At 32.8% G+C, this 26,601-nt stretch overlaps 1 long non-coding RNA gene across 3 annotated transcripts in view; it reads right to left on the bottom strand.

Annotated features, from left to right (window-relative positions):
* LOC116420610 overlaps positions 1–26,601 on the bottom strand; it is a 165,455-nt gene that overhangs the window by 32,228 nt on the left and 106,626 nt on the right. For 2 of the 3 annotated variants that reach the window (XR_004230976.1, XR_004230977.1), the window contains one exon: positions 19,089–19,186. The exons of the other annotated variant lie outside the window; for it this stretch is intronic. This is a non-coding gene — a long non-coding RNA (uncharacterized LOC116420610). The remainder of the gene's footprint in view (positions 1–19,088; positions 19,187–26,601) is intronic. 3 annotated transcript variants of the gene reach the window in all.

The raw sequence follows: 26,601 nt of genomic DNA, 5'->3' as shown, positions 1-26,601 counted from the left end.
AGAGGTTAAGTAAGGCAATTTAAGGAGCAGAATTAAAGTAGAAGAGTTTTCAGGGATAGGAAAGAAGAAATATACACAAACGTAATAAGGATCAGGAATAGAATTTATTAGGAAAAAAAAAGTAAAACTAGTAATCATTGATCTTAGACAAAGTCAAACTTAAAGATTTAACCAAGAGAGATATCTACATTTTATCAGCCATACTAATATTGTTTTACATGCATGTTTACTTTTGGGTAAATGTATCAGGATATATATGTGTCTAAGTATATTATATATATATATATATATATATATATATGCATGTAGCTTTCTGTGTGTGTATATAAATATATGTATATGTGTGTGGATGTGATATATATGTGTGTGCATATTTATTTATTTATAATGTACATGTCTCTGTGTATATTTCTATATATGTATATATAGATATATCTGTATTATAGACTTCTTGGAGGATGTGGGAGAGATAGAAAAAAGCATAAAGTAAAAAAAAGTACACAGCAGAAAACAAAAGAACAACCTACAAGGAAACAAAGAAAGAATAGACATTCATGAATATAATTTCTTCTACTTCTATTAATATATCCTTTCTTGTAATAGAAATTTATTGTTATATATTTTGAATCCTCCCTGATGTTCTGCTGGGCACATGATAACGTTCTGTTCTGTTTTGTTTTATTTTTCCTTTTCTAACTTTTTTTTCTCTGAAATATATAGAATAAAAAATGCAGTAGGTTGTTATAGATATGAAATTTTACAAGCAATTTAAGGAAATGCCATTATCATTAATTTAATTTTTGTTACAAGTGATATCCCACAAAGTGGGAGTTATCTATAAATATGTGTAACATAAAAACAAAACACATCAATAAAACTTTAAAAGAAAAAACAGATGGTAATAAATATTACCCTAGAATTGAACTCTATAAAGACTCAAGTTGACCGAAACTAAAATAACTCAGAAGAAATAGTAAAACAAAATCAGAAGTTTAGGGAGGGTAAGAAATAGTAGAAGATGGAAGGGATATATACATACATATGTGTGTATGTATATATTCAAATGACCTGGAAAACAAGTCAAGGGAAAGAAAATCTAGTAATTAATAGAGTATTTAAAAATTGTAATGAGTAAAATAATAAAATAATTTTTAAATGACAATTCTGATCTTTGACTAAGTTCTGCTATACATACTTTTTTGCAACAAATCTAGGCAGCTAGGTAGTAGAATAGGTAGAGTACTGGATTAAAAGTCACGAAAACCTGAATGCAAATCCAACCACAGAAACCTCCTAGTTGGTAAATTGCCCCTGGTAAATTATTTAACTTCTGTTATCCTCAGTTTCCTCATTTGTAAAATGGTATGATAATAATAACACCTATCTCTCCCAGGATAGTTGTAAGGACCAAATGAGAAGATTGTAAAGCATAGTGAAATGTCTAATCTATAGGAAACATCTTATAAATATTAACAATTGTTGTTATGAAACTACTGCAACTTCTAATAATTTTCCTTTCCAAGAGAAATGTTTAGATTCATCATTCCATTTCTCAGCACTTTACCTGAGTTTCTATCTCCCTCAGATCTTTGCTCAGATCTGACCAAAGGTTAACACTTCATCTGTCTTCCATAAACAATATATAGGAAAATATTTTAGAAAATACTTTTTTATCATATATCCATCTTCCTTTAAAATCAGTTTATGTTTTCCTCAGATTATGTCACTGGGTCCATCTCATTAATGCTAACCTTCCATTTCACATTTTCAGATTCAATTAGATTTCTCTAAAACTGTATCTTTGCACTATCTATAAGCTCAGAGTTTATTCAGGGCTAACTACCTATGTGTCTGCTCCTTCTGATAATCCTGACTTTTAAACTATCCTCTAAAGTAATTACTTCATATGAAGCACAGATATGAAGGATTTTCCCTTCATAATCATGTGGTCAGGAGCTGAACATAAATATGCTACCAATTATTTTTTCCAACGACCAAATTACTTCTGTAGTCTTAAAAAGCATGCTAAGACTATGTCATGAGGGTCCTCTAATATTAAATTTCATGCCAGATCAAATGCTGGTCCCTTCATATTGTTCATTACTGATTTGCATTTCTCCACTTGATTTATATACCACTTCTTTAATATCTCCTGCTCTATTCTAGGACTTGAATGGTTTCTCATTTCTCATTTCATTTGCTGAAACTTCCCTACCTCCCCTTGGAGAAGGATGATGATGACTTAATAGAGAAGCATTTTCACCAGCATGTATCCAGTTTGCTCTCAATTTTCAGACATCAATTTGTTTTCATCCATATATCACATAGCATCTTCACAGATAATCTCTCCCTTTGTTTTTTTTTTTAATTTATGGGCTAAAACAATAGTATAACAAAAAAAGATGCTTACACATGAATCTCCAAATCCTCTACATACAACTTGTTATTCCTTTTAAATATACAACAAAATTATTATGTACATTTTCTTTTTCTTCCCTTTTTTCTTCCCTCCCTATATCTGCCAAAAATTATGACTACCCTTGGACATAAATTATGTATATACACATATACATATACATATATATATAAATATATATATTTTCATCAATTCTTTTTCTAGATACAGATAGAGTTTTTCTCCATATGTCCTTTAGCATTAATTTGGGTAATCATAATAGTCAAAATGATTTATTTACTCAAATTCATTCTTCAAAAAATTTTACTGTTACAATACGCAATGTTCTTTTGGTTCTGTTCATTCACTCTCCTTCATTTCATACAAATCTTTCTCTGTTCTAAAATCACTGAGCTTATCATTTCTTATTACACAGTAGTATTCCATCACAATCATATATTACAATTTGTTCAACCTCATTTTCCATTTGATGGGCATCCCTGCCATCACAAAGAAAGGTACTATAAATATTTGGAACATAAAGGTTCTTTTTCTTTTTCCCTAATCATCTTTGGATCAGATGTGATGGTGGTATTGGTCAAAGTATATAGGCAATATAACAACTTTTTTGTTTATCTTTACATATAGGTACGAAAGCTAGTTTCTTGTATCTTCCCAAGTTGTTATCTCTCTAATGATTATTGAAAATGTCACAGGTTCATGTAATTTGGAGAGTACAGACAGGATTCTGTCTACTTACCTATAATGTTTCATAAATACATAACCTCAAATCATTTATGATACCATATGCAGAATCTTTACTATCTTTTTCTTCTTTGCAAGGAGTTATTCCAATTATCAAAAGCCTTTCATAGGAGTTCAGTTCAAATGCTTCACACTATAAAAATTTCATATCTGTGTTGCTTATTTTACCTTGAATTATGCTCACAATGAAAATAGCAAGGTAAATTATAAGTTAATATTCATTCAGTTATAATATTAATAAGAAAATAAGAACTGTTTAAGTAACTTAAGATATGGACTAGATTATAAATAAAGGTATGATAAAATATAGCACTTTTGTAAAAAAAAAAAAAAGGGAATTCCTAATAAAAAAAATAAAAAATTAAACCAAAGAGAATTATTTTTCAATATTCATAATTTAAAACTGCAGGAAAATCCATAGAATTCTAAAGCTACATGTAAACTTCTCTAAAACCAATTTAGAAAATCAAATTTAGAATCTTAAAATAAACATAGATGCATTCTCCACATTTAACCACAAAAGAGTACAGTTACCTCATTGCTTAGTGCCATTCCAAAATAAGAACTAAATAATTTTAGTCATGGTCTTATCCTCATCATTTTTTAATCTATTCCACATTTGAGATTGTTCTGGTATAATACCAAAATAATCTCCAAAAAAAGTGGGGGCTACCTCTCTCTTTTAACCATATCCCTTTTGTAAATCTGAATGTTTGTCTTTTGAATATGTATAGTGAGATTTTTTGGTAGTAGTTAGAAGGAGGAGAGGACTAGCACTACCAAGAATTCCTATGTGTAATACACACCAAATTCCATCTTTCACAAAAAGCAGTGTACCAAAGCTATCTCAATTTGGCTCATAGAAAGGCCAAAGGGATACGTCTTTAGTGTCTCCTCCCATCCTCCTCCAGGGTAAAAATTAATTCCTAACAGAAATAGAAGAAGGAAATTGGGACCAGAAGCTACCATCTCTGTTTTCCTTAGATAGAGGGGTTACTGAGCCAGAATTGAATTTATACAATCCATTAAATATTGTTAGTTTAGGAGCTATAATTTTCAAGTTCAGTCTAGATTCCTGATAACTATTTCTCAATGAGCAAAGAAAGATCCCAAACATTACTTGGTTCAAGACTTGGTTCCCTTCCAAACAAATATCAGTTCCACAATGAATACACATAGCAAATAGTAAAGAATCTCATTTATCTAGAATGATAGTTAAACAGAAACTAGAAATAGAAATCAAGTAGTATACATATGAAAATATATTCCAAACAATATAAATTGAAGTAGCACTCCTATGAGGAGCAAGGTAACTCAGCTTAACCAAGTAAGAGCCACAAATTTCATTAAAGGGAAAATTCCTTACAATCTCTAGTGTAGCAATCTGAGAATAAGGACATGATCATGGTTGCATTAAGCCAGCTTCTTCTTCCCAGATTCTTTGTCTCCCTCAGTAACCTGAAGAGAGTTTGGCTTTGTCCATTTCTTTCTCTCCAAATCAAAAGCCAGAAGAGTTTGATAAGACTAAAAAGAATAAAAACAGATCTCTCTTCTTATTCTAGTAATTCCACCCTGCCAGTCATATGGGCATAGGGCACTGATCTCCCCCAGTGAGTAATGAGTCCCATGTCAATAGGCCTTGAGGCATAGGTTACAGTAAAATAAAGCTTATTATAATAAATATTAAGTGAAGTTGCATGGTTAAATAGAACCTCTATCAATAAGTTGTATAGCTGGCTGTATACCTGTGTATGTTTTGGAGGAATTGTCAGTTTGTGGCCAGCTAAGGTACCTGCAATCAAAATCTGTCTCAGGGTAAAATGGCAGTTCCCAACCTTATAGTTGTAATGCCATCTAATTCCCCCATCATCCCTTCTCTCTTATGTAGGTTAGTATTTATTAAACATTTTCTTACTTGCATGAAAATACTTTCCTATATCTCTTCCTGAGCCTTACTTAGCCTAGTGAAAAGGGGATTTTGTATCAAAAAATATTTCTCCTTAAATCTTTATCCACCAGAAGTAACATGTAACCAGGAGTTAGGTGACTACTGGCTTTTTTGCATCTACCAGATGAATGAACATAAGAATTCAAAGGAGAGATGCTTGTCTTTTGTTCCCTATATTGATCAGGAAATCTGATGGGGTAAGAAGTGTGTCTCACAGTTCAGATGGAAATTAGAGTGTTTTAAACTAGTCACTAATTGGGTTTAAAAAAAAATGTGGCACCAGGCAGCCTTGGCAATTAAGCTTTATCAAAGTTCAATCTCCTTTTTATTATCTCTACTTACACAATCACTTCAGATCACCCCTCTAACAATGAACCACCCTAGCCCCTTGAAGGTCTTAAAAAGATCCATCCCTAAAGCCCACTCATCACGGAATATGTGACTTCCCTTCTCCCAAAAGTGAATTTTTCCTGGAGTTTCCATTTTGCAAAGGATCCCAGGCTAGTCTATGCTCATTTACCTCTTTAACCTGTTTCTTAGTTTCTGAATTTCATAATTATGTCCCTATGCCAGGTATCTCCACCCTTTCTTCCCACTTTTCTTCCTCCAACTTCCTTAAAGATACCTTTTCATCTCCCTTTCCTGTATTATCTTCCTATTTTAGAATATAAGTTTCTTTAGGGGCAGGGACTAGATTTATTTTTGTTTATCTTTATATCCCTAATGCTTAGCACAATGTCTCACACATAGTAAGTGATTAGTAAATGCTTGTTTCTTTCCTTTCTCTTTTATGCTTTCCTCTTTGGATTTGATTGAACTTAAATCACCTCAGACTTCTGACAAAGATGATTTCTATAATAATGTTAAAGCCAGTGAAAATATTCTAAAATTAGAGTTTCTCCTCAAAAAAAAAATAGTTCTTGGAAATGATTTTTGAAGACAAGGTAAAAAGTGATAAAGAAAAAAAATCACAAAGATGTGAAGGTCAGAACTAAAATTATTTGCTGCCCTTTTGCTCAAGAAACACAAGTTCTCTTATATACAAAAAGCTTACTGCTTTGGAGTTATGTTTATAAGAAAACTATTTTTCAATGTATAAAGTCATCCTGTGAATCATGAGCACTGACCAAATTTAAATAGATCTTATTTTAATGTAGCATTTTCCTTAGATTGCTTGCTTTTTGATCTACTCTTTTTCAATCATTTTCTCATCTCTAAATGTAATTTTTGGGAGCAAGTCTGATATTACTCATTATTGAAGTTATACTATTTTAGTGGGCAATAGAAAGGTAAGCATCTATTTTTGAGACTCTGGATAATCAATATGATTTCTTAAATGAATTCTTGACCCACTTTCTTATCTCACTAGATTAGGAAACTTTTTTGACCACAAAAAACCATGGACACCAACAACTAAACCATGTAGGGGTTTGTTATTTGTAACAATAGTGGGAGTACCCACACCATGAAACCTTAAAATATTGATGTAATTATTTGAGCAACTTTATTAGCAAACTGTTGACTAGTGAATTCATTTTATCCAGTAGGCAAAATGTCCTATTTATTTCAGGATTAGTCATGTTATCCTTTTTTAGTCAAGAAAGGCATCATATACCTTTCTATAAATAGAAAATTAGAAGCTCCCTGCTTTCCCACTGGTTTTAATCTTATTACCTTCCTTTCTATCCTGTAATGTCTTTTGTCCAAATATAGGATAGAGTTCTTAAAATAAAGATTTATCAAAAATGACACTGGTTTTGGAGTCAAAAGATTTAAGTTCGGTTCTCAACTCTACCAACCTAAATGTAATATATTTCCATAAGCAACTCAGATTTCTAGGCCACAGTTTTCTTGTCTATAAAATAAGAAGCTAACTAGATCTCCTCCAAGCTCCATTCCAGCTTAAATTTATGGTAGTGAGGAAGGAAGAAGACAAAGAATAGAACCAAATCTGATGAAATATGGAAAATTATTACATCTCTAGAAATTTGAGTCAGTACTTGTCATAGGTGCCAATTCTCAAATGTCTATGTAATTATGAAACCATTTTATATATCTGATTTTAATATAATAAATTTATTTTTGTTTTAAAATAATGTTCAAAATATAAGGTACTTAGTTTAAAATGCTCATCTATTGGGAAATGATTGAGGAAATGATATATGAACAAGATGGAATGTTATTGTTAATCAATAATAAATTATAAATATGAGTAATTCAGAGAAACTTGGGGACTGTGTATTCAAAGTGAAGGAAGCAGAGACAAAAACAACATACAGAATAATTACAATAATCAAAAAGAAAACAATATAAAAAAGGAAGTTGAACTGAGTAGTGACAATGAACAATTTTGGTTCTGAAGTACATATGATGAAATATCTACTTCCTCTGGGAAGGGAGATGGGGAGAACTGCCAGATATTGTCGAAAATAATTATAGTATCAGCTACTTCTTAACTGTTGTTATAGAGGCTTAACTTCTACTCCTCAAATATCCTCAATATCAATCAATCTTCCCTCTCTCCTCCTTTGCTTTGATCTTAGAGGAAAAGATTATGCTTTATAAATCAATCCCTTACTACTGCTCCCAGCCTCTCCACAAACTGGCATCTTAAATTATTTTCATTTTCTTCATTATAATCTTTAATGTCTTTTTATCAACTGGTTCCTTTCTTACTACCTACAAATATGTCAAGATGTTCTCTACTTTTAAAAATCTTTAGTTGTTGTTCGACTGCCCTAAAAGCCTTTCTCTGTCCTTTCACTTCCAAACACAGAAGAAAAAAAGCTATTTTTTACTCATTTTCTTTGCCTTCACATGTTCATCTCCCATTCCCTTAACCCTGCAAATCTGTCTTCTGAACCCACCATTTAAACTGAAAAATGATCTCTCCAGATTTTTCAGTTATTTGTAAAATATTCTTGATTCTTGCTCAGTATAAATTTTTCCTTACCTACTGGTAGAATATAACCTCCTTGAGGTTTATTTTTATATATTATATATATATATATATATATAATATATATAATATTATTTATTGTTTATATTATTATATATTATATTATATATGCTGTTTTAAATTTTTATAACTTCAGCACTTGGTTGGGTGCTTGGCACATATTGAGCCCTTACTGCTTCTTAGTTTAGTTTTGGGGTCACATGATAGTAAAAATATAATCAGTAAATATTCCAGGGGATATTCAAGGTGGGCAAAGGCAGAAAAATGACCTGTCTTCCTAGAAATGATATAGGATGTTTTGGTCATATGCATGTGGATCTGTATGTGAGTTTGATCAAAATAAATAAAGAAATCTTTTGTGAACTGGGAGAGGAAGCTTAACTGAAATAAGCATAGATAGCACTTATATTTTTTTGGTTGACCTATAAATTTGTTTGTTTGCATGCTTCAGGAGAAAATATTATTTAGCCCTAGGTTTTATAAGGGAAAATCATTATGCAGAAATAATTATAATACTGAGAGGTACAATAAATCAGCATAACCTAAGCTTTAATGATCTGATATCAAGTATGGCAAATTGGACAAAAGGTAAAAAAAAAAAAAAAAAAAAAAAAGTAATGATTTTTTGCGTCCTCTTGGGAAGATATAGACCTAGCATTGGATCTAAGTTCACTCAGTTCCTGTGGGTCTGTTTTCCAGGAATTTATTATTGCCTTAATTCTTATCTAGTCTTGATCACTGATTAATCATTGCCTCAGCCACACTGAGAACTGGGAGGAAGGGAAGGAAGGATGGAAGGAGGGAAGGAAGGATGGAGGGAGGAAGCAAGGGAGGGAAGGAAGGAGGAAGAGAAGAAGTGAGGGAGGTAGGAAGAGAGGAAGGGAGGGAGGGAGGAAAAGAGGGAAGGAAAGAAGAAGGGATAAAAGAGGAGAGGAAGGAATGGAAGGAGGGAGGAAGGAAGAAAAGGAGGGAGGGAGGAAGAAAGAGAAAGGTAGGGAGAGAGGGGGGAGGGAGAGAAAGAAAAAGAGAGAGAGAGAGAAAGAAAGAGAGAGAGAGAGAGAGAGAGAGAGAGAGAGAGAGAGAGAGAGAGAGAAATTGAGAATAGGACATAGAAAAAGGAGAGACTGGTGGTTTTAAGAGGTTTTAAAGAAGGAAGGGAGGGAGGGAGGAAGGAAGAAGGAAGGAAAAGAGAGAGGAAAAAAGGAAGGAAGGAAGGAAGGAGGAAGGGAGGTTTTAAAAAGGGTCAGTTTGGCTTTATAAAAATGTATGTCAAAAAATAATATATAATAATGTTGTGAAGGTAATTTGGAATCAAATTGAAAAAGATACTAAATGCCAAACAGAGGAATTAGTTTTTTCATTTGATCTTATTAGTAACAAAGAGCTATTAAAAGTTACTGAACAGGGGAAAGTACAGATGATTCAGGTGATTCCAGGCCAATTTCAATGGATTTGTGATGGAGAAAGCTATCTATACCTAGAGAGAGGACTATGGGGACTCAGTGTGGCTCACAACACAGCATTTTCACTTCTTTTGTTGCTGTTTGCTTGCATTGTGTTTTCTTTCTCATTTTTTCCTTTTTGATCTGATTTTTATTGTGCAACATGGTAATTGTGGAAATATGTATAGAAGAATTGTACATGCATAACATATTGGATTACTTGCCTAGGGGAGAGGGTGAAGGAAGGGAGGGGAAAATTTAGAGCACAAGGTTTTATACAAAGGTGAATGTTGAAAATGTTCTGTGCATATGTTTTGAAAATAAAAAGCTTTAATAAAAACCTTTTTAAAAGGCACTCAGAGGCCTGAATAAGACATAGCCTTTGAAATGAAAAGATAATTGAGTTTACTTTGTAAGCTTCTTGTAAGTCATCTAAATAAACCTAAAAGAAACATCTGAAAACTTCATTCCACTAATCAATTATTATGTCTAAATTAACTTTTTAAAAATGACTTAACTAGATTTTGTGCCTCACCCCTATTTAATTGGGTGAATTAACAAGTTATTTTGGTATCTTATGGACTCAGTGACATACAGTAATATCTCCAAACACCAATACAAATTTTCAACCCTATTTTCCTATCTTAAATAAAATCAAACATAACAAGAGAAAATGGAAGATTTCAGTCATCCCATTTCCAGCCTAGCACAAGATCTGCCTGGTCTAGAAATATAAACAAAGTATTTTAGGCAAGGAAATGAAAGGAAATAAAAAGTGATTGACTCTGAGAACCTGACTGTATTATTCCTGGTGATTTGCATTCCCAGAAATGCTTTGCTGACCACTGTGAGTGAGAGAATCTGTAATACTTCCAAATCCATCCACATCTATTTACATAATGGATGTAGCTAGAGAAGAGATCTGGGTGATATGTTTGACAAGAAGCTGAAATGTTTTAAGACACACGAGAATGCACTTTCCAACCTATTCAGCAGACTTGATGTTTGCATCATTTCCCTGAAATTCAATTGGGAAAAAGCTGTTTTTTACAAACCAAACTCTAATCCCATCTAACTAGTTTGGGGGTTAGCTTGCCAGCAATCATAACTGTGTTGCAGATAGAGGTTTACCATTCAGTACAGCAAGTTTTTCTTTGTAATTGCTTTTCCTTAGGGATAAAAGAAAAGGAAGAAAGAGAATATGTACTCTGAGGCTTAGACTTCTATACTGAGAAATAGAAGATTTCAAACAAAATCTATTTTCCAAAATCACACATAGATCACATTCCTTCCCCAATCATGGGGAATTGGTTTAATAGGTCCCCACAAATATAAAATTATGTTAATATTGGACTACCATAAACCTAAGGGTAATTGGAAGCAAGCTTTAAGAAATCAGAGAATTGAATATGAAATCAATATATTTTATGTCTGTTTCATATCTGCTTATTATAACTTTGTATTTATTTTGAAAATATTTTAAATATGCTTAAATGTTTCCTCCTCAAGTGAATATAAGGTCCTTAAGGGCAAAGAGTTCTTGATTTCTGTAAAAATACCTTTAGGACCTGACATTAGTGACTGGCCCAAAGTAGATGCTTAATAAATGCTTGTTGGTTCATTTAAGTATTAATATATGATTGCTGAATCACATTGTTTTCCACTTTCTAACTGGGTGAACTTGACCAAATCACTTAGATTCTTCAATCCTTATTGCAAGATGGAAACAATAAAATACTTTTAACACCTATTTTGGGGTTTTCTTGTGAAAAAAACAAATTTTTGGTCTGCTTTCTTTTACTACATGACTAATATGGGAATATGTTTTATATTATTGTACATGTATCAAATCATCTGCCATCTCAAGTAGGAGGTAAGGGAGGGAGAGAGAAAATCTGTAAATTTAATAGCATATAAATATGAGTTGTGGACCATTCAAAAATAATTTATATTATTTCTAGAGTTATTGAAGAAAACAAACTATCTAAACTATCTAAGCTAGTTTCAATAAATATCATTTTAATGTCAACAGTGCTTAAATAATTAAACAAACAGGTACATAACTAGTAGTACATAGTAGTACATAACATATTTCTTTAAATCTTACAAAACATTTTTTATCACATAATATTATATTTTTTCTGAATGACATGGATAAACAATTTTATATTCTTTTTTTTAAACTTTGAGTTTCAAATTCTCTCCCTCCTTTCCTTACCTCTTCTTGAAATTCTTCTTGAAATTACCTCTTCTTGAAATCACAAGCAATTTGAAAGAGATTATACATGTGCAATTATATGAAGATATTCCCATATTAGTCATATTGTAAAAGAAAACAGACTCAAAAAAGTCCATGAAAAAATAAAGTGAAAATAATATGCATTGATCTTCACTCAAATTCTATCAGTTCTTTCTCTGGAGGTAGATAATATTTTTTATCCTGAGTCCTCTGGAATTGTCTTTGATCACTATATTATTGAGAAGAGCTAAGTTGTTCACAATTATCATCACTCAATATTGCTTTTACTATACAATGTTCTCATTCTGCTCCTTTCACATTGCATCAATTCATGTAGGTGTTTTTCCAGGTTTTTCTGAAACCATCCCACTTGTCATTTCTTATGGCACATTAGTATTCAATCAAAATCATGTCAGAATTTGTTCAACTATTCTACAATTGATGTATATCATCTCAATTTCAAATTCTTTGCCTCCAAAAAAGAACTTCTATAAATGTTTTTGTATATATAGGGGGCCCTTTTCTTTTTTTTTTTTCAATCTCTTTGGGATATATAGATCTACTAATGTACTTGCTGAGTCAAAGATTTTGCAGATTTGTAGCCCTATGGGAACACTTTTAAATTGCTCTCCAGAGTAGTTGGATCAATTCATTGTAGAACAACAATGCATGTATTCTAATTTTCTCACATCCCCTCCAATATGTATTATTTTCCTTTTCTGTCTTATTAGCTTAATCTTATAGGTACCTCAGAATTATTTTAATTTGTATTTCTGACTATAGATAGCTTTGATTTCTTAATCTGAAAACTGCCTGTTCATATCTTTGGGCATTTATCAATTGGTGAATAACTTGCATTCTTAAATAAATTTGTCACAGTATGTTGAAAAATGAGGCCTTCATCAGAGATACTTTTTTATTAAAAAAAAAAAATTCCAAGCTTTCTGCTTTCCTTTGAATCTTGGAAACATTGTTTTTTTTTTTTTTTTTTTTTTTTTTTTTTTTTTTAACAAAGCATTTTTCATGTTATTTCATTTGTTCTTCACAATCCTGGCAGATAAGTGATTTTATAAACCTGCTTCTACAGATAAGGAAATCAAGTGTAAAACAAGTAAAATGACATGTCCAAGAACACCCAGCTAATAAATATTTGAGGCAGGATTCAAACTCAAGTCTTATGGATTCAAAGTACACCATAATATTTTCACCACCTATCTGTCTCTGTTAAAGCTATTCAACCCAGAGTAATTATAATCTAGAAGGAAAACCTCTCTCACAATTCTCCTCTTCCACAGACCATTATGACTGACGATTCCTGACAACATCCCTACTTGTTTTCCTTTTCATTCTTTCTTACTCCTATTTAGCTAATCACAGAGTGTCTCAATGTGAAGATTTCATTGGATTACCCTTGCATCCTTTACTTGTCCTTCCTTCTACCACTTGGATATCTACAGTTAAGCCATGTATACTTTCCTTGAATTTCTAAAAAGAAAGGGCCTATTGCTGCAAGCATTGATTGACTCATATAAGTTTTATGTAAAACTGATTTGGTCCTAGCAAGGAGCCATGACTAAGTTTGTGTACTCAGAAGGCTGGACAGGGAAGGCAAAGTAATAGCCTCAAGTAGGCCCATACAACCCTTTGTCTCAATATCATAGAAATTTGAGAATTGGCCATACATTATCTCAGGATTGTTTCCCATTTAGAAAGCCACAGAAATGCAGAATATGATTTCTTACTTCTAATTTTCACTGTGTCTACTTTAAATCATGTACAGTAAACACAATTTTGATTTATAGTGCAAAACAAAAATCTCTTATTTTCCTGATTACATAAACTGCAAATCACTGAAAGACTTGATCATTTTAAAAATACTTGACCAACTTTTATTTTGGTTTTGATTTTAATCTATGTAATTATTTGTTTGCGTTAGTATCTATGGTTAAAAGCCTTCACTGGAACTGTTGTATACACACATTTGCACTAGGGGTTTCTTGAACAGACTCCTAGATCTTCAGCACCATTCCTACATAAAACAATTGGGATAATTATAAGCACCTGAGAGATATTTTTTCTTTCTTCTGGATTATCTTGTTCTTTCTGTTAATGTAGTTCTCAAATCATTTTTACAATGATAACAAAAGCTCATTAATTCCAAGCTTTGCTAATTGGGAATTTCTAAGATTCAGTCAGTAGGTAGGCAGGAATTTATTTTTGCTTAGTGAACACTTTCTTCAAATTAATGTAAAATGAATCCTGCTTCAACAAATATGAGTTTAATAGCTATTCAAAATACAGTTATTTTTGCAACTTATTTATTATTGACCTTATTTGATGTAGGCTTCTTCCAGTAAGAGAGTGCTAGATTCAGAGACAAGAAAATCTATGTTCAAATTTAGCCTCGATATTTACTTCTTATGTTACCCCGAGCAAGTCAAATGAGAAAATTGAACTTGGTGACTTTTAAGTATCCTGTCAGCTCTAAATCCTGTGATGTCTACCTTTATTTCTTTCATTAAAAAGTAATCTTTTAGATTATCAGGAGAATATAGCAATTTCTTTAGCAAAGCTCTACAAAAATTCAACAAAAGTTCTACTCTGGTGAATAACCATTACAAGAACATGACCATGGGTTCTTGCAAGACTATGTCAGTGGACCTTAAGCTTTATCAGGTTCTACAATACTAGAAAGACTTCCAAACTTATATTATCCATATTTTTGAGGATCAGCCTAAGTTCCATAACTTATTATGGAACTTATTATAAGATGTGTACTGCCTTGCAAATTCTTTAGTCATGCTAAATTATAGAATGCACATGCATACAAAATACTCTCAGTTAATCACAACATCCTAGCCATCTCTAAACATTTGCTAATTGGAAGCTACTTTAAAAGTAGGATTCTTATACAATAAAAATGAGTTGACATATTTTGGGAGAAGCTAAAAAACCCATACCATGAGTATTCTAAGTATTAAGTAAGTTTAAAAAGACTTGCAGGATAATAGAAGAATGACTTTTAATTTTTTCTTAGAAAAGGAAATAAAGAATTAACACAATTTTATCATATACCAAAAGGCTACAAAAATTATATTTTATATTATATTACATATAATTTTATTATATATAATTATATTATAATTTGCCAATAATTTGGCCATCTCAAATGGCAATTATCATTTGGGAAAAGTCTTCTATGAAGATAATAGATAATGATATGAAGATATGCATAAGAGTTCAGGCTGAAGAAATAGTCTATGAAGAATTTGATGCTCTTCTTCTCTCCAAAAAATTCATGATGTATCTTATTTTGTTATTTCAATGTAAAGTTTGACCTAAAGGAAGAGAGTTGTGTTGTGGCCTACAGGGAAAAGTTCTAGATTTGGAACCTCAGAGCTTAGTTTAATTCCAAATTCTACTATTTATTCTCTGGGTAACCTTGGGGAAGACACTTTACCTTCCTAGGACTAAGTGTCTTCATTTGTAAAATCAGAGAATTGAACAAAATAAGTTCTAACATACTTTTCAAGTTCTAAAACTGTGATCTTATGATCTTATGTTAGAATAATGTTGCTGTTGCTGTTTAGTTATTTTTCAATCATGTTTGACACTTCCTCATCCCATTTGGGGTTTTCCTGGAAAAGATTCTGAAGCAATTTGCCATTCCGTTCTTTAGTTCATTTTATAGATGAACTGAGGTAAACAGGTAAAGGGTTAAAACACTTGCCCAGAGTAGCGGAGTAGCAGAGATAATAAGTGTCAAAGGCCAGATCTTAAATTAAGTCTTTCCGATTCTGGGCCTGGTGTTCTATCCACCGAGCCTCAGAACCAAGAGATGAAAGAAACCAAAGCACAGATAGCACAGATAGCACAGACAGCACAGAAACTTATACCACCCCAAAAGTCTTTGTAAAGTTTTATAGTTTTAAATCAACTAAGCTGAAAATTTCACTAAGATTTTTTGGGTAGACATTCTGTACATACTGAATGGTTTTGCTTTTTTCTTCCAGAAGAGACTTGAGAATAAAAATAAGATGTGGCAAGCAATTGACAGAATTCCATCTTGAACAATTGAAGCATTATTGATATTGAAAAAGAAAATTACAAGGAATAAAAAAAAAAACCTAGAAATCAACTCAGAAATTTTTATCTCCTTGACACAAACACACACACATACATACATACACACACACACACACACACACACACACACACACACACACCCCTTGATAGCTCTGGTAGCTAAAAGCAATACTGACATATATAAGTTTATTTGTATAAATCTCATTGAGAAAGATAATAGAAAATTACCAAAAAAAATTAACACAAAAAACAAGAGAAAAATATGCAATTTAAAAAATTCTGAATCTATTATCCAAATACTTTATTGATTTCTAGATTTTTAAGAAAAGGGTCTATAAAATAATCCAGATTATACTTTAAATTGTATAAGATAGATAAACACCAACATACCCCTCGGTTTCTCAGAATGACAAAATCGATCTTTAAAGTATTGAAACATGTTCTAAGCATCATGGCAGCTACTGAGAAGACAATGGAAGATAAAACATTTTCTGTCCTCAGGAATCTTACATTCTTTTAGGGAAATAATTGATGTAAGTCAAACCTGATAAGAAAGAAAGAGTAATAACTACTTGAGGGTAGAAGATCTCATGAAAATCTTCTTATATGAACCAAGCATTGAAGGAAGATAAAGCTGAACCAAGGAGAAAGTATTGGGCTTGGCTTTTAAGAAATAGATTTTCATATTACCATATGATCTTCAAAATCCTCAGGTCTAAAACTTCCTTTTTACATCTAACTAGACAGTATAACTATGCTTTAAACTTCAGCATCCTATTAGTCTGCACCTTTAGTCATTGAAGCACAGAATTTTTAAAATTAAAAAGTATCTCAAAAACCATATAATTGAACTGATACCTGAATAAGAATTCTCACAAGTTATTTGGTCAGTCAACCCTTTACTTGAAGAATTACAATGATTTGTGATTATTTTCAGGAAGTTAATTCTGTTTTTGAAAAGCTGCAATTATTTCTTACATTAAACCTAATGTAAGATGCTCTTACTTATTCTAGGAATAACTAAGTGCTCTGAAGCCATATAGAACAAATTTAATCTCTATTCCAGGTGACAGCTTTTAAAATATTTGAAGATTCCTATATAATTTTTGATTAAGTGTTCTCTTCTTAAAGATAAGCATTCCCAGGTCCTTCAACTCATCCTCACATGGAGGATGACCTGAAGGTCCTTCACTAGCTTGCTCACCCTCTGTATAACCTCTGAGTAACTAATGTTCTTCCACTATACCCAAAAGACTATCAAACTGTGTAGATAGCCTTTGTTCCAACAATGTCACTATTGAGTGTGTATCCCAAAAAGATCATAAAAGAAGGATCCACATGTGTAAAAAAAAAAAAAGTGTGTAGCACCTCTTTTTGTAGTGGAAAGGAACTGGAAACTGAATGGATACCCATGAATTGTGGAATGGTTGAATAAGTTGTGGCATATAAATATAATAGAATATTAGATTTATCATAAGAAGAGTGAACAGGTTGATTTCAGAAAAGCCTGGAAAGACTTACATGAACTGATGCTGAGTAAAGTGAGCAGAACCAGGAGAACACTATATATAGTAAAAAAAAAAAAAAATATATATATATATATATATATATATATACACACACACATATATATATATACACACACACATATATATACACACACACACACACACACACACATATATATATATATATATATATGATGATCAACTATGATAGACTTAGTTCTTCTCAGCAATACAGATCCAAGACAATTCCAATAGACATGGAAAGGAAAATGCCATCCACATCCAGAGAGAGAACTAAAGGGACTGAATGCAGATGAGGAATACTATTTTTACCTCTTTTTCTTTCTTGTGGTTTTTATCTTTTGTTTTAATTTTTCTTTCTTAACATGACTAATATAAAAATATGTTTAAAATGATTATACATGTATAACCAATATCAGATTGCTTTCTGTCTTGGGAAGAAGGGAAGTAAAGAAGTGGGGGAGAGAAATTTGGAACTCAATCTTTTTTTATTTATAGTTTTTTATTTTTCAAATAATATGGATGGACAATTTTTCAATATTAGCCCTTGCAAAACCCTGTGTTCCAATTTCCCCCCCTTCCCCCCAAGCCCTCCCCTAGATGGCAAGTAGTCTAATATATATTAAACATGGTAGAAATATATGTTAAATCCAATATATGTATACATATTTATACAATTATCATGCTACACAAGAAAAAGAGAAATAAAATAAAATGCAAGCAAACAACAACAAAAAGAGTAAAAATGCTATGTTGTGAACCACAATCAGGAACTCAAAGTCTTATAAAAATGAATGTTGAGCACTATATTTACATATAATTGGGAAAATAAATCACTATTGAGAGAAAAAAAAAGTCCTTTCTAAAATGTAATACACAGAACACAATAGTTCTTGTGGTTTAACTAGGACAAAATCCAGAAGACTTTTGACTTTTTTATTCTTCAAAAATATTCCTCAATTTGTGAAGTATAAGACTACATTGTTTCTTTTCATTTTGTTTTGGACTCCTGTATCACATAACATTCAGCGTTGCAAACCAGTGAACTCCAGGGTCTTCTTTAAAAACAGTTACTGAATGGCCTCAGGTTTTATGAATAAGCTAGATTTTATAAAGTCTTCCAAATGGGTTCAGGAAAACCACAAGTTGCTGTCTTTGCCCTGAAGCTGAATCCACTCTTCTACCTGTTTGTGAAGCACCAGAAACCTGACACTGGCTCTTCCAGCACTGGTACAAATAGTATGTATTTCACTGTTGTGGCCTCTGTCTCCTGCCCTTTCTAGGCCTTTCTCTTCTGTCACCCAAGTCCCTGTTTTTTTTTGTTTTGTTTATTTTTGTTTTCTGAGGCAATTGGAGCTAAGTGACTTGCCCACGGTCACACAGCTAGGAAGTTTTAAGTGTCTGAGGTCAAATTTGAACTCTGGTCCTCCTGACTTCAGGGCCGGTGCTCTATCCACTGAGCCACCTAGCTGCCCCAATCTGGTCCCTGTTTTTCCATTTTATGTACAACACATACATGGTTGGATGCCCAATTGCCTGCCATCAGTGAACTTTGTTCACTGTTGGTGGGGAAGTTTCTCTGGAGTATCTATGTTACCGACTCTCCATGATGGCCTTCATCTACCAGAACCCTTTGGGAGGTGCCCTTCCCCCTGCCTTGACTATCATCAATTCTGCTTCATTAACCTAGCCTCAGCATCCTAGAGAGTCCTTTTCTCTGCTCACCTCTGCCTCTTCATAGGCATTTCACCATCCCTGAGAATGCCTTCATTGCTTTGTCACAGCAGCTTGGGACCACACACTGGTAACCTGTGTCTGTGGCTCTGAGGAAGAATAACACAGTAAATTTGGAGGAATATATGTCCCACAGCTGCAAATGACTTTTTATTGTCAACTTTACCTCTTTCTTTATGGCCTTAGCTATCTACTTTTAGTACATGTATCGAGCCAGGAATATATACCATCTTTGCAATCCTTGAGACCACTGTGGCTCAGACTAATATGGTCTTTCACTTGACTGCTCATAACCTACCTTACAAAAGATAAAAGATTCTGGGTCCCCTGTTCCTTTCAAGAAGGCTGGGGCAGGCCTTATAGGAGAGGCAGACTGATTAAAAGGGTGCTCTATCCTCCAGATTCATTCACTACAAGAACTGAAGGAGAAAATGTAGAACCCCTGCTTCTATCTCTCTTTGTGCCCTCCCTATGTTGGGCCCTGAATGGAAGGAGGAAAGAGAAAAGACTCAGTTAAGAGATTCTTCAGTCCCTTGGACCTGGCTCCTTTCCTTCCTTCTACAATCCCAACACACATATCCCCCAATAGGAGTCCAGTCTCAGGTTGTACATTTAAGGAAAACCCTTCCAAAAAAAAACTGACACTTTTATCCAGTCATGAACTTTTTCCTTTGTAACAAGGAATTTGATTTTTGGAACACAAGTACTACTTATTATTTTGTCTGGACCTTTAATTTAATCTATGCAGGGGAACCCAGGTGAGAAAGCACCTGCTACCAATATAATCAGCAACTCTTCTACAGTCTTCAAACTTGGAAAGGTGTTCCAAGACCCAGAGAAATAACAACCTGTGCAATTACCCCAATAGTATGAACAAGACATCTGTTATAGACCCCTCCCATGTATAAGACTTTATATTCTGTTCCATTCAGTTTCATCTTATTTGATTTCTGCTGGCATTCTAACCTGCCAAAATCACAGAACCAAAGAATTTCAAAGTTTTGCTTTTTTTAAATTTTGGAATAAATTTTAGTAGTTAACTACTGCAATTCATACCTAAAGTGAGGGCTGAGGGAATCAGAAACACTACAATATACCCAATAATTAGCCATCTAGCCTTTGCTTGAAGACATCCATTGAAAGATAACCCATGACCTCAGATATAGTCTATTCCACTTTTTGTCAGTTTTAATTGTTAGGAAGCTTTTTCTAACATCAAATCTAAATTTGCCCTTTTTTGCAACTCCGAACCTATTGTTCCCATTTCTGTGCTCTGGGGCCAAAAAGAGCCAATCTATTACTCTTTCTATATGACATATTTTAAATGTCTGAAGAGAATTATAACTTCTCATCTAAGTCTTTTCTTCTTCAGATTAAACAGGGGGTTAGGAAAGAGGATTAAGGTTATATTGAAGTATCTTCTTAATGAAGTTATACTGGCTCTATGTGATCATCATGAAGTTTGGTAGATTTTAATTGACTTTTTTTATTGACCTGTGGTAGAGTTTTGCCAGGAATCAAATTTAAGCTTACTGTCTTATAATTAGAAGACTCAATTCCCTCTCTATTCAAAAAAATTGAGATATTTGCCTTTTTTCAATCCTTTAACATAAAACTTATTATTTATGATCTTTGAAATATCGACAGTGGCTCAGCAAACATATTCACCAGTTCTTTCAGCAACCAAATGTATAGTTCGTTTGGGTCAGGTGAATTGGATTAATTAAAGAATAGGTAGGAGCTTTCTTACTATTTCCTTGATTATTTTGTATATAAACTTTCCATTAGTCACTTTTGATCTGTTCTTCCAAGTCCAAAGGTCATTCTCACTGGTAGAGAAAGCAGAAGATATATATAAAAATTGAGCAGTTCTGTCTATTAGCAATTATGTGTCCCCTGCACATCCTACTTAACGGAGATAGCCATTAATCCTATGTTTCCCCCACTATAGTTTAAAAACAAAACAAAATGTTTCTCTTTCTTTGTTTTCATTACTAGCCTCAGTACCTTCTGAGCATTAGCATGCCTGAAAATTAGTTTTACATGATCAAAATACACACCTTTGTATTTTCTATAGTCTGCTTTTGCTCTCACTTTTGTATATGGACTGTTGGCAAAGATAACTCCCAGCTGGGGAAGCTACCTACCAAAGCAAAGCATCTTCTGCTGTGCAGAAGTAGGTAGAAACTACTCTGGAGCATTGAGTGATTATGTGGCTTGTTCAGAGTCATATGGTTAGGATTTGTCAAAGATAAGGTACAAATTCAGTTTTTGTACCATTAAGGTTCATTCTCTACTATTTCGTGCTACCTTTCTTGTACATATCTCATAACTTTTTAAAAAAAATCTAAATTGGTTAGTATAACTTTTTCGTATACCCATAAGTCTCTTGAAACAAACCCTATATTTTTCTCTTTCATCAGAATTGTTTTCTTTTGAGTCCTAAATTTCATTTTTGAATTTCATTTTTGAGAGTTTTCCATCTTTAATGGGCAGAATTTTAGTTCAGGGATCTGACTTACCTTTCCACCAACCCTTTGAAATCTTTACTCTCAAAATCTAGAGTGAATGCTACATTATGCTAACCAGATTTCCTCCCTTGTAATATCATTAATACTAAGAAGGATTGATCAAAGACCGACCTCTCACATCTTCAAGATTTTTATCATTCTCAATCCAGAAACTTCCCTGATTACTATCAGATGCAAGAAACCAAATGAAAGAAAAGAATTTCCCCTGCTTGATTATTCCACCAACAGAAGGACCCTTTAACATCTTTTTCATCTGTTTTATTTACTGTTCCTTCCAGCTCTATGTCATATGTTAATTTAATTAACACATCATCTAGGCCTTCATCCAAATCATTGATAAAAATGTTGAACAGTCCATAGCCAAGCACAGATCTCAGGAGGCCCTACAATGAAGATTTCCTGCCAAAATGATATTGAACTTTTAATGACTATTCTTTACATATGGTCATTCAGAGTTCCAAATCCAGCTAATTGTACTATAATCTAGACTATATCTCTCCATCTTTTCCATAAAAATATCATGGCAAACTTTCTCAAGTGAATTGCTAAAATCTGGGTTATTATAGCTTCTGAATCCCCTTGATCTAACAGTTTAGTAACTCAATGTCACCCAAGAATGGCCTGGCTTTGAAACTTGGAAGCACTGCTATGATAAAAACCACAGTGTTGTAGCAAAAAGAATTTCCATTGAAGATTTAAAAAAAAAAAGCATCATATAGGGAGATTATCTTCCCATTAAGGGGAAACTGTTGGAAAGTCCCCATGATATGCTCACCAGTATGGAAACTTTTTGATATAATTTCAATTATGTTAGTTTATGAGAAGCCCAAGGAATATTCTTTTATTCAAACAGCCTTTAGGTATACAATGTAATGAGTCGTAATTCTCATAGATAAATATTACAAAAAAGGGAGTTTTGCTGGACAGCTGAGTTATAGCAATGACTAATATGACTGAGAAAATAGTACTAATATATCTTTTCTATCCTGCACTTCCCATGATTTTGGCACTCTCCTGGAGGACAGTCCTGAAGGGATTGTATATAGGGATATTTGATTTCAGAGTAACTGAAAAAGTTCAGCTTTTCAATTCCCAGTGTCTGCACTCTCAAGGATTAAATTAACTCATTGGGTGAAACAATTCTCTTCCCAGTTAAAGAGAGATTCTATCTTCCTCCTGAATTACAAAGGACCCTAATTCTCATGTATTCTATCACATAAACTAATGCATATGGCTTCATCGATTTTATTTTGTTTGTTTGCTTGAATAAGCAAGAGGCTTGTTCACTACCCATGATTTTCTGTTATGTATGATGTATAGTGGGAAGGGAAGATAAAGCTGCCAAAATTAAATTGTTACCATCTGATATAGGATAGTATATTCCTCTCTGGCAGAAGGAGGCATGATATAAATTAATTTAGAGCAATCAGGGAAAGTTATTTTTATTCTGAACCATAAAAGAACCATATACTCTAAAATTCTAATATCTGATATTTAATAGATAATTATAAATCCAATAACCCACTTGAACATAGGAGTGTTAGAGGCTAATCATCCAAATATAGCTTTCTCCCTTTGTTTATGCATTATCAAACTACCCACAAAAAAATGAAAATTTAATCTCTTCTACATGTGAGGTAAAGCTATCTTTATATATTTGTATACATGCTATACAGGGAAAGTTTTTTTAAAATTCCTATTACACACATAAGAAATTCTATAATTCTATAATAATCAACTATTATCATATATATATATATATATATATATATATATATATATATATAGCTTTCCTTTATCTTGAAGCTTTCTTAAAGTTCCTCAGTTTCCTCTTTTTCCCTCACTTTTCATCCTCTTATAAGTTGACTTTCTCTCCCACCACTCTACTGAAACTGCTTTCCAAGTAGTCAGCCATGTCTTTCTAATCACAAAATCTAGCATGTCTTTTTCAGCCTTTATCTTCCTTGAACTCGTTATGGTACTGGTCACTCTTGACTACTCTTCTATTGACTTTAAGGTACCCTCCTGGTTCTCCTCTAAACTTATTCAGCCTTTCCTATTCTGTAGGTATTATTGCACTTTTTTCTCTTTCACATTTCCTAAAGTGATATTTCTTAAAAGTCTATATTCGGCCATCTTTTCTTTTCAATCAACACTTCTTTTTCACTTTACGATAAAAGTCATTTTCAAGTATACAGAGTACTCATTCCCATCCTGCCCTAGTCCATGATTCTATTTGAAATCTCTCCATCTCTAACTTTTCTCCTGAGATTCAGAAACTCCAACTTCCCATATCACTAATAGAAGCTCTCACCAAATCCCTACAGTCCATATACTCCAAACCAAGCCTAGTAATTTTTCATGTATATCTTTCTAATCTTATTTCTTAGAGGCCTCATCATCACTATCTTTATATGTTCATAATCTTATCTTCAATTTTTCCTTCTTCCCAATCCTTCATATTCAATTATTTACGAAGTCCTATTAATTCATTATCTGAAATATCATTTATATCCTCCACACCTCCTTGCTATTTCCTTATAAAAGCCTGCATTAGGGTGATGGAATAGGAAATACCAAGAAGATGTTGAAGAGGTAAAATGAGAATCCTTGAGAAATATACACTTTAAAGGAATGGGCAAATAATGAAGTGTCATGGTGGAGATTGATATCTACAGGAGTTTTTATTTAACACAGAGAAAAACATGAATTAGCTTTCACTGATGTGGAAATAGTAGCCTGCTAAAATTCCATACACCCTTTAAATTTCAATCCAAATATTATTTTTCTCAAAAATCTATCTTTGATTGTCTCCAGCCTTTTCTTTTCCAGTCTCATATAATATTGTACCTCTGATCTTTGTACCAATCTAATTTGTATGTATGTGTGTGTACATATATGCATATATGTACACATATATAGGTATATGTATACATGTGTGTATAGAGATATAGCCATTCATGTTGTAGACTATGTTCCATGAGGGCAGGGAAAATGCCAAAGATTATCTAACTTTATCTTTCCCCCAGAACCTAGAAATTGAATTTAACATAATTATATTCAACACCTATTATGTGAAAGATACTTGAGATACAAAAATAAAAATGAAAAATTGACTCTGTATTTGAGAATCTTACATTTTACTAGTTGTATTCAGTACATAATCATTGTAGATGTTCAATTAATATTTTTTGTTGATTGAAATATCATAACTAATCTCACCCAAATCCCCTCATTACAATATCTAGAATATGTACAAATTATCCCATATCCAGCATGGAATAGGAAGGGCCCCTTATATCAATGAATCCAATCTACCCAGGTTTCCTTCAATTCAGAAAGCAAGTATAGTATAAAATAGGAAAAATCAGGTTTACTATGCAAAGATGTATAATTATACATCTTTTCTAAATTGGTTTGAAATCTTTATGCCTTATCAAACATATGTTGTTTTAAAAATTGTTATAAATGGAGGAAAGGAGCTTATTTAAGTGAGTTTTATTAGGACCCATGATTTGCTTTCTCATCAAACAAAAGGCACTTTGTCACTACTAGAGTAGGTCAATGAGTTAAGTTGTAGCATCTCCTGTTGCAGAAGATTTTTAAAATAAAAGAATTTGCAGGTGTTGGAACACTTAGTTTGGCTACTTGAGACCAGAATAGATGCCAAAGAAAAAATGCATCTCACTGACCTCTTTAGGTAATATTTTATGGCACTATAAGCTCATTGTGCACTATGATTCAGTAAATCCATCAGTTTTTAAAGTTTGAATTGAGTGGGAAAAAAGTCCTTAAGACACTTCTTCCAAGTGCCTTACTGGTAGGATTGCTATTGTTTTGTGGGTACCAGGTTGTTTCCAACAAACTTTAAACTTATGTCTTATCATTTTCGAAATAGTTCTCCCTCCAATAAGAACATTAGGTGTTAAGCATCAATTATAGCCTTGTGCTGAGGATGCAGATGGGGGGGAGGAGGAATTCCTAAGTAGTAGCTATCAGCATGTTATTAAAAGATATGATAATGATTTTTCTTGGCAAATAAGATGCCAGCTGTATGTCCAAGACAGCTTCCAAATGAATGTGGTTTTGCAACTCTTAAGTATAAAATTAAAATATGCATAGTCTCTAGCTAAAGCAGTATTTATCAAAATGACACTGTAGCCATTTTTCTTATAGCTTAAAATGGCATAGTGATGATAATTACTTTAATCTAATTTTCAGTACATCATAAGATGCTTGAATCACTGATGTAATCTTGAAGTCAATGTGTATTTATAATCATAATTCACCCACAGCATAAGATATATCATTCATGAAAAGCCAAGTCAAATTTCTAACTGTAGGTTATATCAATAGGCAATTTTTTCCCTAAGTTGGGAAAAAAAAGAACTTATGTACAAAACTTTTTAAGACTTTTACTTAAATTAACAAATCATTAAATAAAATTCATTCTCTGCAGATCTTCATTGGCTAACATCTGTCTGAGTATTGCCACGGATCTAATCATTTTGCTAGATCTGCTGTTGTCTTATATAGTGTGAACATGTTTTGGCTTTCCAAATAAAAGAGAGGAGAGCCCTTCAGAAATTCCTTTCTCATTTGTACTTCTTTCAACTTGACCAGGACCATGGTCAGTAATGTACCAGACCTATTTGTTGTTACTAAGAATTCCTGGGAGTTTAGAAGAATGGGAAAATTGGACAAAACTACCATAATAGTCTGCGTTGAGCATTTATATTGCACTAAAATTTGCAGAACATTTTAGATGTTATCTCATTTGATAGTCACAATGTACCCTGTGAGATCCTGGTGGTGTTCAGTCATTCAATCTCATCCAACTCTTTATTGCCTTATTTGGAATTTCCTCGGCAAACACACTGGAGTGCTTTGTCATTTCTTTAATAGGAGCTGATATAATACCCATTTTACAGATGGGGAAATAAAGGTTCAGGAAGATTAAGTGATTTTCCCAG

The sequence above is a fragment of the Sarcophilus harrisii genome, chromosome 1 (assembly GCF_902635505.1).
Source record: "Sarcophilus harrisii chromosome 1, mSarHar1.11, whole genome shotgun sequence".
Taxonomy (NCBI): Eukaryota; Metazoa; Chordata; class Mammalia; order Dasyuromorphia; family Dasyuridae; genus Sarcophilus; species Sarcophilus harrisii.
Note: the sequence above shows the minus strand (reverse complement) of the source record. Positions and strands in the feature narration are given on the sequence as shown.